Genomic DNA, 12759 nt, shown 5'->3' with positions numbered 1-12759 from the left:
CGGCCGGCCATACTAGTTCACAATTCAAATCGCAACAAGTTCACTAAAATTTGTTTATGTGCCAATATTTTACGCTTTCTACATTGGAACAACTTTTTAGTGCTAGTTCTTAAAGAAAGTGACTATTAGATGCTTTTAGTGTGCATCTATTAAATTAATTAGTTGGTTTATAAGCACTTCTAAAGATAAGAGTTGATATTTAGAGTATTTTTGGAGCGTGTAAATTAAACAATGGGTTTCTGTTTAACTAAGATCAATTGTGTGTGGTCACATGGGAATGGCCATAAACATGCAAATTTTGAAGAAGAAACCTAATCAGAGGAAAGCACTCGACTTCCAAAACAAAATGGCTATAAGGATCATACAATGGGTTGAAGGGGTTCTTTTTCATGTTATTATCTTTTAGAGCCCTAGAGCACCTCATGGTATCTTGATCGATGGGCCTCTTTAACGTGTTGCCCCTCCTCATGAATTTGGGCAAAACCTAGGCAAACCCAAAATATGCAAAAATGGGGGGTCCAATGTAGTGTGCAAACCAAGTTGGATCCCCCCCCCCCCCCCCCCCCCCCGGCGGGTCCCTCGCACAAAAAAATATATTTTACATACCAAGGAACCCCGTTAGAATTTTTTAAAATTTAAAAAGTTTTGTAATTGCTTATAATTGCATGGAATTGCTTTAGGACATTGTGGCCATAGTTCTATAAGTTCATTTGCATAACTTATCCCTTTGGTTCACTTGCCTTATAATGTAAGAAACACAAAAGATAGACAAGTTAAATCTTATCACAAAAGATAGGCAAGTTATGGGTAAATTTATGCCACACAGATAATCTATCCCGAATCTTAAACCTTTCCAAGGATAATTAGTTTTTTTTAGCAAGAAGTCTCCACCTTTTCCTTAACTTGTAGAGCTAGAAGATATTGGCCTCATATACTGCCTCCTAGACTTCTGGAACTTCTTCTCAGCAAGCATGCTCTTATTAAGCATGGTGAAACATCTATACAATATAGATGTTGCATAGATGCATGAAGCCAATGAGGTGCACTGCCATACCACATACCAAATCTTGATGATGTCATATATAAAGTGGCCACAAAATTGAGTGCAACTAGGATAATGCACATCCTCTTCTGTAAAAGTGGAGAGAAATGCATCACAACCCAAATGTAGTTCTTCATGTGGATGCGAGTACGTTTTGTTTGTGAGCAAGGTTTGCAAGTGATGGATCTACTTGCTCCTTTGACGTGTTGCATGAGCAACATTGAACATCTCATTTGGATTTGATTGTTGCGGCTTGAGAAAGAATGGGACATTACCATAAGGATGCCACAAATTTTCAAAATATGGTCTGACCCTTTGCCCAAGTCCATCTCCATGTACAAGGGGACTCTCCTCAAAACAATTTCTTATGAAATAGAGCCTATTGAGCCCCGTGATGGAGCAAATGGCTCTGTTACACTCAAGAAAACCAATGTCTTATTTTCTATGCCACATCCTAATTCAAAGGGGTTAATTAGGACCACACACTATTTTGTCACGCAATATAAAGGGAACCATCAATGAAATTCCTCAATGACACATGCTTTTCCTTCTTCCTTTCTCTTATCTGAATCTACACAACATAGATCTAGTAACTACTGAATGAACCTCAAGATGCTTTTCCTCGTGACTACCAGCTAGGTTTCCCCTTGAGCGTACAATTTAGTATGACAACAACATTGTACAGGGCAACAACCCTATTCGTAAGTCTATCTATGGGCTTAGTGTTGAAGGTGCTAAGGAGGTGGAATTTGAGTTAGCTAACTACCATTAATGTGGATTAATTAATTCTAATAGTCCTTCGACATGGGTTTCACTAATTTTTTTGGTGAAGAAGCAAGATGGTTCTATGCATTCATGTGTAGACTATTGAGGCAGGCATGCTATCGTAATCAAGAACAAGTGTCTGCAAAAAAGTTGTGATGAATTGTTTAATTGATTGTGAGGCACACAATAAGTTTTTGAGATTGCTTTATGTTTGGGATACCATGCATAATAAACAAACATGTTTAGAATCGCGTCTTAATGCACACCTGGTTTTCGAACTGCTCTTTGAAGGCAATCTCAATACAAAGGAGCACAAGTATGTTTTAGAGACACAAATACAATAATATTTCTATGTATATAAGCTCTTTGGATGGATCCGAGGAATGAAGTTCTTCCACAAGCCAATAGATTTATGTGATTTTCTTGAGTTGCCTAGCTAATATTGCAAATAAATCTATTAAGCTAACACTTCCCATGACAAACCAATCAATGCCTCAAGGAAGAAGAGAAACAATGAGACTTTGATAGGCTTTGAGTAGATTTTACTATTGCTCGTCTCTTTTTTGAATAGCAAATCTCACATTATCTGAGAGGTTATATCAAGAAAAAACCCCCACATCAGCGCCATGCTCAACTTGAGCCATGACCAAAAAAAATTCAAGGGTCCATGGGTAATAAGGGAGCCAGATCGTCTTGAGGGCTTTTGCAGCAGGGAGCTCTCAAACCCAAGATACAAAGAATACCATCATAGATAATACCACAAAACAAATTGCATGGTTGCCACAGGGCACAAGCCTCGTGCTGTAGGATAGGTACCCTCCCACACAAAGCCAGAGAAGCATATCGAATGAGAAGCTTGTCGCAAGGGGAGAAGTTGGACCGCTCTTTGACACAAATGTAGGACCCCGTTCGGGAAGCCAAAACACAAAACCCTTCATGCTTTTGTGGAGAGCCAAGCACCATCACATAGACCAACCAAAGCCAATTGTTGCTACCACGGAGTTAGCACCCACCACATGACTGCCTTGTGCCGATCGACAGCACCAAGAAATAGATAACTCACACCCACCAATAAGGCCCTTTGAAAGAAGGGGGGCTATTGCTGAGCCACTGCGGGCAAAAATACGAGGTTGAGGAAGGCAGAAGAGGCAACGGGCAAAGTACAGCCAGGGTTCCCCACCCGAGAATAGCCCCGTACTTGTGCAAGGCAGATCCCAGTCACCTCTGCCACCGTGCGCACCATGCTCGAATATGCCCTAGCCTCATTAGAGCTTCCGAACCCGTGCACAGAGCTCATGCATGCAGTGATAGAGTTTTATAGTAGCATGTTGAGGTTACGGTTCCTCAAAAAATGATGATCTATTACGAATCTTACAAAGCTTACAACATATTTGTGTGTACTATTACTCTTGTCTTATAGATTGTGGATCCTCACAAACCCTTAATGTTAGAAATAAATGCTAGTAATTGGGCAATTGACACAGTTCTAACTCAAGATGGTAGACCCGTGGCTTTTTGAGAGTAAAAATTAAAATAGACCAGGCAAAATTACTTCGTTGAGTTCTAATTTGCTTATGAGAGAGAACTATATGCAAATCTCCATGATCAAAAGGACGAGTGACCCTATTTACATGGGTTTGAGACTGTATTTGGTCATGAGTATTAAATGATTTACATCTCAAATGGATATGAAGGAAAGCACCGCTAAACATAAAAAATCCTTCAAAAGTATGATTAAAAGCTTTGATATCATCAAAAACGATATAATGTGGTAGCATACGCTCTAAGTAGAGTGCTAAAGATTAATTATCTATCTTAGCGTCACATAGTTATAAAGTGAGTTATTTGAATCCCTTAAGGGCAAGTGTGAGCATGATCCAATATAATCTCAGATGTAGAATCTTGTAAAAAGGAGAGATCTCTATCCCTTTTGAGGAAGCAACAATGTTGTTTTTTGTAGCAGCACAAGCATCCCCACTCGCATGATCCAATGAGCGTTCATGACCACTATCAAGGTCGCCTCGCCGCATTTAAACCCATGACTCAGGTCGCGGAGGACAAGTGTTCAACCAATAAAGCTAGCTCATTTGGACTCAGCAACAATGTTAACTCAGCACACAAATCCTTTAGCAAGTAATAAATTGAATAGGTAGATGAATCATTAGAATCATTTTTCCATTGATTAAAGGTACTTACTATAGAAGGAGATCACAGTATTTGTACCCATAGACCCAAAAATGTCATCAAAATTTCATTTTAATGAATTTAAGGCTTTACCATGGAATTTCTCTCTCTAGAAATGACTATTTTATAGAGAGAAAGCATAAAAAACTCAAAGGGGGGGAGGGGGGGGGGTTCACTATATGTAAAGTTTATATATCGCATATGCTTAAGGACTGATTATAAAATCCCTTAGTTGTGAATTTTTCTACTCAATTTTTGTTTCAAGATCATTTTTCAACACTCTTTTGTATGTGAAAAATGTGAGAAAATATAGAACAAAATAATCCCTAATGTTGAATCCATGTGATATGTATTTTTATTGTAGCGACCCTCTCAAGGACACCGTTCGCGATACAAAAAAGCACATGTCAAAGGGACAATGAGGCAAGCAAGAAAGTACACTAATGGGTAGAAGTAAGTGTCAAAAAATGAATGCCAATTTATATGTGCATGAAAATTTCTCTGAAGATCTCATAAGAATTCTAGGCAGGGATTTAATATTTACGTAATTACGTCAAATTTTGTGTGATCACAAGGTCTTATTGACACATTTACATGATCATAGTAAACATGATCACATAGAAACCGGTTTAGGGTGACTTGCAAACCCAGAAAACTCCCGCCGGGCTTTCCTGTTTCCCCGGCGGGCCCGTTGGGTTTTATTATTTTCCCTGCAGGCCCGTCGGGGAAGCAAAAAAGCCCGGCGAGCTGTTTGCATTATATATACGCGGGCCCGATCGGGCCCGCTGGGTGTATTATCGCTTTCGCCTTCTGAGAGAGAGAGAGAGAGAGAGAGAGAGAGAGAGAGAGAGAGAGAGAGAGAGAGAGAGAGAGGTTAGAGAGAGAGAGAGAGAGAGAGAGAGAGAGAGAGAGAGCGCTTGCACCACCTTTGCAGGTACGTCGAGAGGAGAGAGGAGAGAGGGAGAGAGGGGGTCGTGTGGGAGCATGCTCTGCGTCGCAGTGCGCTGCAGCAATAGAGTATCTGACCACACGGTCTGGGTATGTGTTGTGTATGTGTGTATACGTTGTGTGGTAGCATGCCTTTTGTCGTAGTGCGCGACAGTAATAAGGTATCTTATCACACAATGGAAGTGTGTGTGTAAGCTGTTCTCCGGAATAGTGCTTATCACGGGGGCATCACCTCGGTGACGCGGGGAAGATGGTGTCATTGTGGTAAGTATTGGCTTACTGTCTGGGTACTACGTCGGTATCGTGGCGAATCTAGTATCCTTATGGTAAGTCAACTTCCCTTCCCCTTACATATGGGCATCGGTTGGTAACGCGGCTAAGAAATGTTCGTATGTAGGCCATTGTTTTTCCTTAGATTCAGGCGGCACTCAGTTGGTAACGCGGCTAATAGAGTGTCGTTTGTTAGAAGCATATGTTTTTGCATAAATGTGGCATTCAAGTCGTTAACCCGGCCGTACGAACGTCATATAATTTGTATGTGCATGAGCAATTAATTTTTTAAGTATTAAGTATATGAAATACTTGGTCGGTAACGCGACTGTGAAGAGTATTTCATATAACAAATGTATGAATTGTTTGATTTTGTTGTTTTTAACTGTCCATTTGAAATTATATACTAGCTAATCATATTCAAAAGAATACTTTACTCATCAATCATCGCTGTTTTAAATGTTCTATCTATATAGAATACTTTATTCATGAATCATCACTATTTTAAATGTTCCATTTATATAGAATACTTTATTCACCAATCATAGCTATTTTAAATGTGTCATTTATATAGAATACTTTATTTATCAATCATCGCTATTTTAAATGTTCCATTTATATAAATTACATAAAAAAAAATATTTGCACACAGATTGCATGTTTAATATTTGTTTTTAATCTTTTTAAAGGGCTCTCAAGCATTATCGCTAGTTTTAATGCTTCATTTACATAAATTTTTTTGCAAAAATCTAAATACATACAATTTGCATGTTAAATATTCTTTTATATCTTTTTAAAGAGCATCAATTATCATCGTTTTTTGATTGCTACATTTACATAAATGCTATGTAAAAAAGTGTGTGAACGCAATTTGCTAGTCCAATTTGTATACTTTCAATGTTTTAAATGTTTTGAAGATTTTAAGTCGGTGTGTACTTTGTTTGAATTAGTATGTGCGCACATAGAAAAATATAAGATACAAAATTCAATATATGCTGAAATGTTAAAGACCGTTAACATGTATTGTTTGATCTGAATTAAGTTCTTATAAACCATTTGTTTGAACTGCTTTTTACACGTGTAATAGATTACAATTTTAAGTGAAGATTATATTCAATTTTTATCAATATTTCCATAACATTTGTTAAAGTCTTCAAGTGATGGTTAAGAGTTTACCTGAGATAGTGTGAGAGTGGTAGTGTCATTCGCAACCATGAATTTGTATTTGATATATTGTTTTTGTATTGTCTAGTGCAAATATGACACCATATCAGAAGAAATGTATTATGCGTGCCATTCGTAAAGAATGTATTTTGGCAATCTCATCATGTGCAGCTAACCGCATACAGCAGATTAGTTAAAGCGATGTCTACATCAAAGACATCACTAGCGCTATATGGGAGAACACAGAGCATAGGTTGCGACTTGAAGGCCAATACGAGTTGTTGAGTCCAGCTGGGATACGAGAATTTGACCCCCACCATAAAGTCAAGACAATGTTGGGCAATATGAAAGTATGTTGCAGAGACTTAAAGGAAGATATCCCACCTGCTTGCCACATGTCAAAGTTAGAGCTCTGGGATAAATTGTGGGAAGAACAGAAGGTAAAGATGAAGCGTGTGAAAGCGCAGGACCAAGCAGCTTTACCCAAGAGATTGAAGATGGCACAAGATGCACAAGCAGCTTTGTGAGGTCGATCCGATGCGAGCGGCATCGGGACAATCACGCGCACTGCTTTGAATGCAAAGTGCGCTCATCTTGTCGGTATCCCTCACGAAGCCTTGGCAGAAGTTATGAGGATTGGAGCTGGCTCCTTCGGTGTGTGCACATTGTACACTGTCAAAGGCATCTCATTTTTTCCAGACCACATTACATATGTGGGAAAATGTTACAAGGAAGGGAGTGAGGCAAAATTTGACAGCTTTCAGACAAAGCAGGGAGTGCAAACGCTTCACCCCTCCATTGTAGGGTGCATTGGGTTTACTACAGAGTCTCCTTGGATCACGATATTCCCATACTACAATGGGGGTACCGTGGGCGACATGATGTGCCGCTTACTGTTCGCTCACGGATTGTTCAGACGACACATGCACATGCTATAACACGGCTGGAGGTCATTGCCTGTAGCAAACAACCCTGTAAGCGAGATAGACACGGTGCGGATCAAAGCAGTGGTCGAGCAGATGCCGATAATTTGTCATGCCTTAATCGACGGCGTTGCGACTATCCTCCAAGCCCGTATAGTGCACTGTGACCTGCACCCATTCAACGTAATGTTGGACTTTACTCGCGCCAATAAACCCCGCGTCAATATCATTGATTGGGGTATGATGCTGAGAACACCTGCTAAGCGCGTGGCAAATAATTATTTGTCTCCAACTGCACAGTCGGACGAAGCAGTTTTGAATGCATAGAGAGCAGGGAACACCGAGATGGCTAAGAGACCGTGGATTGCTCTCGAACTATACGATCCACCGGGCGCAGATGCATACTCAAAATCCAGCGACATTTATGCATTGGGCTACCTGTTCGACATGCTGGCAGATTTTTGGAGTGCAGCAAAAAAAAATTATTTTCCAAACGATGTTTTTCACCACCTGGACCAAGATGTTATGAGGGCTATTCGAATTAAAGTAGATTGTTGGATGAAGTTAAAAGATCGGGACCAAAGAAGGAATGCTTCTGACGTGTTGATGTTTTCCAAAGAACATTTAAAGACAGACCCTAATCCTGTGCAACGTCCACTTGTTGAACTTGCACCATCATTTTATCCGATTTAAACATTTTTATGATATACATGTCTTGTCAAGTGTATTCAAATTTTTATTGAAGTGTATTATCTAGTTTGAAGTGGTTCACCTAATTGAGTCAATCATCTTTAGTCAATTATCTTTAATCATTTCAAATTTGTCATTTAATTGTCAATATTTCAAATTTGCCTTGTGGTTCAATTAGTCGCATTTGAATTGGTGGTTTTTAGTGCATTTCGCGCAGTGTCCCAATGAGTGAGAATATATATTTGCCAATGATATTGAATATTTGCCACTCTGTTGACTGCAGCTCTAAGAGAAAATGGCCGATCAAGATATAGATATTGGCACCCAATCAATGCCTGATGATCAACAACAAGCGGCTGTTAATGCATTTCAGCGCATGAAGTCTCTGGCACACGGCATGTCGGCACAACAAGCGACGTGTACTGCTCGCCGACTCTCAAAGTGGGCAAATCCAAACCATATGCCGTGGAAAGAAATCAATAAAGAAGTGACAAAGGACATAATCAAGACAATATGGCCATGTGAGGATGCAAAGATCAAGAAAGGAATTTCAAAGTGCACACATGATGGTATAAAAGATAACGCTGAGAGGATTTATTTGGAGGTTTATGGCCATCCCCTGCACAATGCAGATTGTGCGCTATATTTTGCCAAAATGTTATATGTTCACTTTGTGCAACAGCGACCAGTAGACTTCTCGTCAAAGGAGGCAATTGTTGCCACTCATGATTTAAGGGAGAGTTGTGTCACTTTCACCCGAGATGAGTTGGCATTGATAGTGGAAGGCGCCGACCTATAGTTAAAGAAAGAGAAGGATATTTACACGACACAGTTGGCAGAGAAAGATGCAGAAATAACACGTCTTTCTATAGCCACCCAAACACCGCAACCCTCACAAGTCCGGATGGAGAAAAGCATTCACCGCTTAAGTCAGGACGTTCAAACCCTAACACAGAGAGTGAATCCAACACCTGTACAAGGGACACACATCATCCACCTTGTCTTGCATCCAGAGTTGGTCCCTCGTCTACTTCAGATGCATCCTCATCTTCCCAATGTCCAGTTTGCTACAAGAATTTTGATGGATGGAGTGGGCACTATACATTGACATGTGGTCACTATTATCATTTAGTTTGTCTTATTCGTTCGATGCAAAACAATAGTCGATGCGCAATGTGTTCACAAGATATTCCACAAGGAATGTATATTATGTTTGGCATGGAAAATGAATATAAATTCAAGCAAGCATGCCCAGATACCCCTAACACAATTAGAAATCTGTTTGATGAGCAAGATGCTGCTTCAGGGCAACACAATTGAGATTGACAAACTATGTAATATCCCGACAAACTATGTACTATCGAAAATATGAAGCATTGTAATTACTCAAAACACATTTGAATGCAAGGTCTTTACAATGGTTTTTGACATTTGCTCATTCTACTCTCAAGCTATATTGAATCAGTTGAGTTGTTATCTGGTTCTAATTCTGAGTGTTGTAGTTCTCCTTGTAATTCAACCTCCACATCTATTATCAAATTCTCTTCTATTTCGTCTACAGTGCATTGAGATACACCAACATTGAAATCTTCTTCATTTTCGTTTTGACAAACATACAACCAGGTTGGCATTTCCTCGTAGCCAGCACTTTCGATGTTATTCAGTATCTTTTTGTTGCAATACATATACACTAATTTCTCTGCTCTGTCTGCTAATAGTCTGTTGCGAATAGTGCTGTGAACATACTTGTACATACTCGAGTTTCTCTCTGAACTTGAATTTGCTGCACATTGTGCGAGTACTTTCATTGCAAGAGGACATAAGGTAGAGTAATGCTCTCCACCATTCATCATCCACCATTTCCATGCAGGTTGTTCTTTTGCCATTACCTGTACAAAATCATTCGCAAAAGGACCTTCTTTTAATCTAAATGCACTCATTTCTTTGATGCAATCAATTCGGTCCTGAACGTTGGAGTAGAACGTGATAGAAATCGTCTACCACCTCTGTATTGGACATCAGATCTAAATTCCAATACTTTGGATCGAGCATGTAAGTGACGCTATGGAGTGGACTATGAGCGCTCTTCCACCTTGCATGAAAATACTTAGCCAAAATTTTCCGCTGTTTGCCAGAGAATGGTAACCGCCACTCCTTATCTACTACAGACTCTTTCAGCTCTTCAGAATTTTCAAGACTCTGTTGGACTGAACACTATGTCATCCACACTTTGCCCAAGTTTGGCGCCCTTTGATCAAGATTGCGGATCACGAACACGGGCATCATTACATGGTATGCATCCATTACATTCCTCCACCAAGCAACCTTGTTTACATTGCCACGTAGACATGTAATTTTATCCTTCACTGTTTCTTTCTGCTCAAGCTGCCATTCATCAAAGGACGCGCAACTGAATGTGTCAATCACAACACATTTATTACGGAGAAGTGATTCTAAGGTATAAAAGTGTGTGCAAAACCGAGTTTCAAAAGGAAGTTTCAGCATCACTGACATGCGCATCCTATACAAATCGAGCACTCTCTGTCATTTCAAGATAAATTTCACAACCTGACGTGCTGTATCAATTATTTTGGTGAACCATATGGTTTGTTTGCTATTGTACCAATCTTTCAGTACCAAGTTCAAGCTGTGCGTTGTCGAGAAATTTGCGGTCTTGCCAGGAAAGCACCAGGCTTATGGCTGTGAGAGTTTGTGAGAGAACTCAACAAAAACTATATGAAGGAGTTAAACCATAGATGCCATGAAGACTAGGGTTTGGAAAGAAGTGCAATCAAAGAAGACTCACTCTTTCTCTCTTGCACTCACACACACAAAGAAAGAACGCAAAAGAGAATGTCAAAACAATACGAAGATGAAAACATCAAGGCTATGGTCATATCATATCATGGGTAATATGAAAGGGTTAATGGATGAGTTAATGGCATTCAATCTTGGCTGACCAAATAGGCTACGAATTGTTCTTTGGAATTGTAGTTTTGTGCTTACCATAATATATATATTTTGTCTAGTGATTGGGATTAATTGTGTGTACAAATACTCTTGGTTCATAGCAAGATAACTATGCTTACATCAAAAGAAAAATTATAGTCTATGAGAGGTAGTATGATGGGATCCGGTGATAGAAGTATTTCATTGAGCCTTTCAAGGCCGAAGAGAAACACTATACGCTGTTGAAAGTGTATTTTACGGCTAATCCATACGTTAATTCTAATAGATCGTACAGAGTGAAAGCGATAGAAATGATCATCATGTGGGTTATTCATCTAGGACAGTATGTGAGAAATGTAGATATGAGAGAAGTGAAGAGATGAGAAGTTTCCCTCCCAAACCCTATTCTTGCCCGTAGGCAATAAGGATACTGCGGGGAGAGATGTACCTGTAGCAAAGAGAACCTAGAGAGGATGAATTACTAAGAATGAGAGAGATAGGTTTGGTTAAGGAGATGAGATTAGATACATATATATATATATATATATATATATATATGTTGGATTAGAGATAAAAATGAAAACAACAAGAAATCAAGAAAACATCAATGTAGAACACATCTTACTTGAAACCCTTCGGCACCATTATTAATGGGAGAGAGAAGAACTTTGATTGATACACCAAGTACAACACCTTCTTTGATTAGAGTTGATCTTCCAAGGATAGTGTACAAGAATGGCTAGTCTTCCTCTAGGAGAAAGTGTAGGCTTGGGCTTATGTTAATGGGGCTAAGTACAATTAGGCATTACTACTCAATCCCTCAAGAATTCCTCTCATCAATGGCTTGAATGCTTGAGTTCTTTCCAAGGAAGAAGAGGTCCCCTTTTATAGGTGAAGGGAACCCACAAAGGTTTACACAAGAAGAGAGGAGCCAGTGTGAACAGGAATTGGAAAAGTTGGAAATGAGCTGTCCCTGCATGATGTGGGCAGACTGGGGTCCAGTATTTTGATCATATCTCCTCAACCGTGGCTCCAAATAAAAAAGTAAAAATATGGGCAAAAACTTCAGCTCATTAGCTACGATTTTCATTTTAAAATCGTTTTCCGATTCGGATCGGAACCTTGTGTAAAAAATTCATCACAATAGGGTCCATTTATGGCAGCAAAAGTCTTCATGTGGTCTCCTTAGCCTAGACTTTCATTTAATTCCAAAGGACACCTCATGCCATATGAAAGCATGACATTGCTCCTTGACAAAGTTTTGTAATCATGCTTGCAATAATGCATTAAAATAAGTGTATCTTTGAAATCATGCCACCTAGTGTCCCACTAGGATTTGATTCTCTCCTAGTAGCTGTTTAAAAAGAAATATAAGAAAAGTATAAAAAATACATAGAATATATATATATTGGAGTTTACCCTAGATATAGGATCTAGCTAGGGTGTGAGATGATAATCAAATAGTAGAAATAAAGAATCAATGCTTTTTGCCCCAAGTTAAAGAGGCGGAGCTATTGATGCTTTTCCCATAGCATTTTCTGATGGTAAAGTAAGGATATGTTACCCTTGAGAAAAATAATAGGATGAGATATAAGGCTTATTATTATACTTAAATATGCATATGTACACTATAGGAAATATAATTATGTATCTAAAAGAATACAAGATAGATCTTGTAGCATGCGTTCCCACTATGTACGTGTCATAGCACGACATCCACCCCCTCTAAACCTGCACATCCTCCGGCATGTGCCAACCTCATGGTAACTTGTGAAAGCAATTGTATCCCCTGTCATCCCATGACCTCCTCCAGGATCATATGGA

Source organism: Adiantum capillus-veneris, chromosome 2, assembly GCF_014529385.1.
Source record: "Adiantum capillus-veneris isolate H3 chromosome 2, ASM1452938v2, whole genome shotgun sequence".
In the NCBI taxonomy this organism is placed as follows: Eukaryota; Viridiplantae; Streptophyta; class Polypodiopsida; order Polypodiales; family Pteridaceae; genus Adiantum; species Adiantum capillus-veneris.
Note: the sequence above shows the minus strand (reverse complement) of the source record.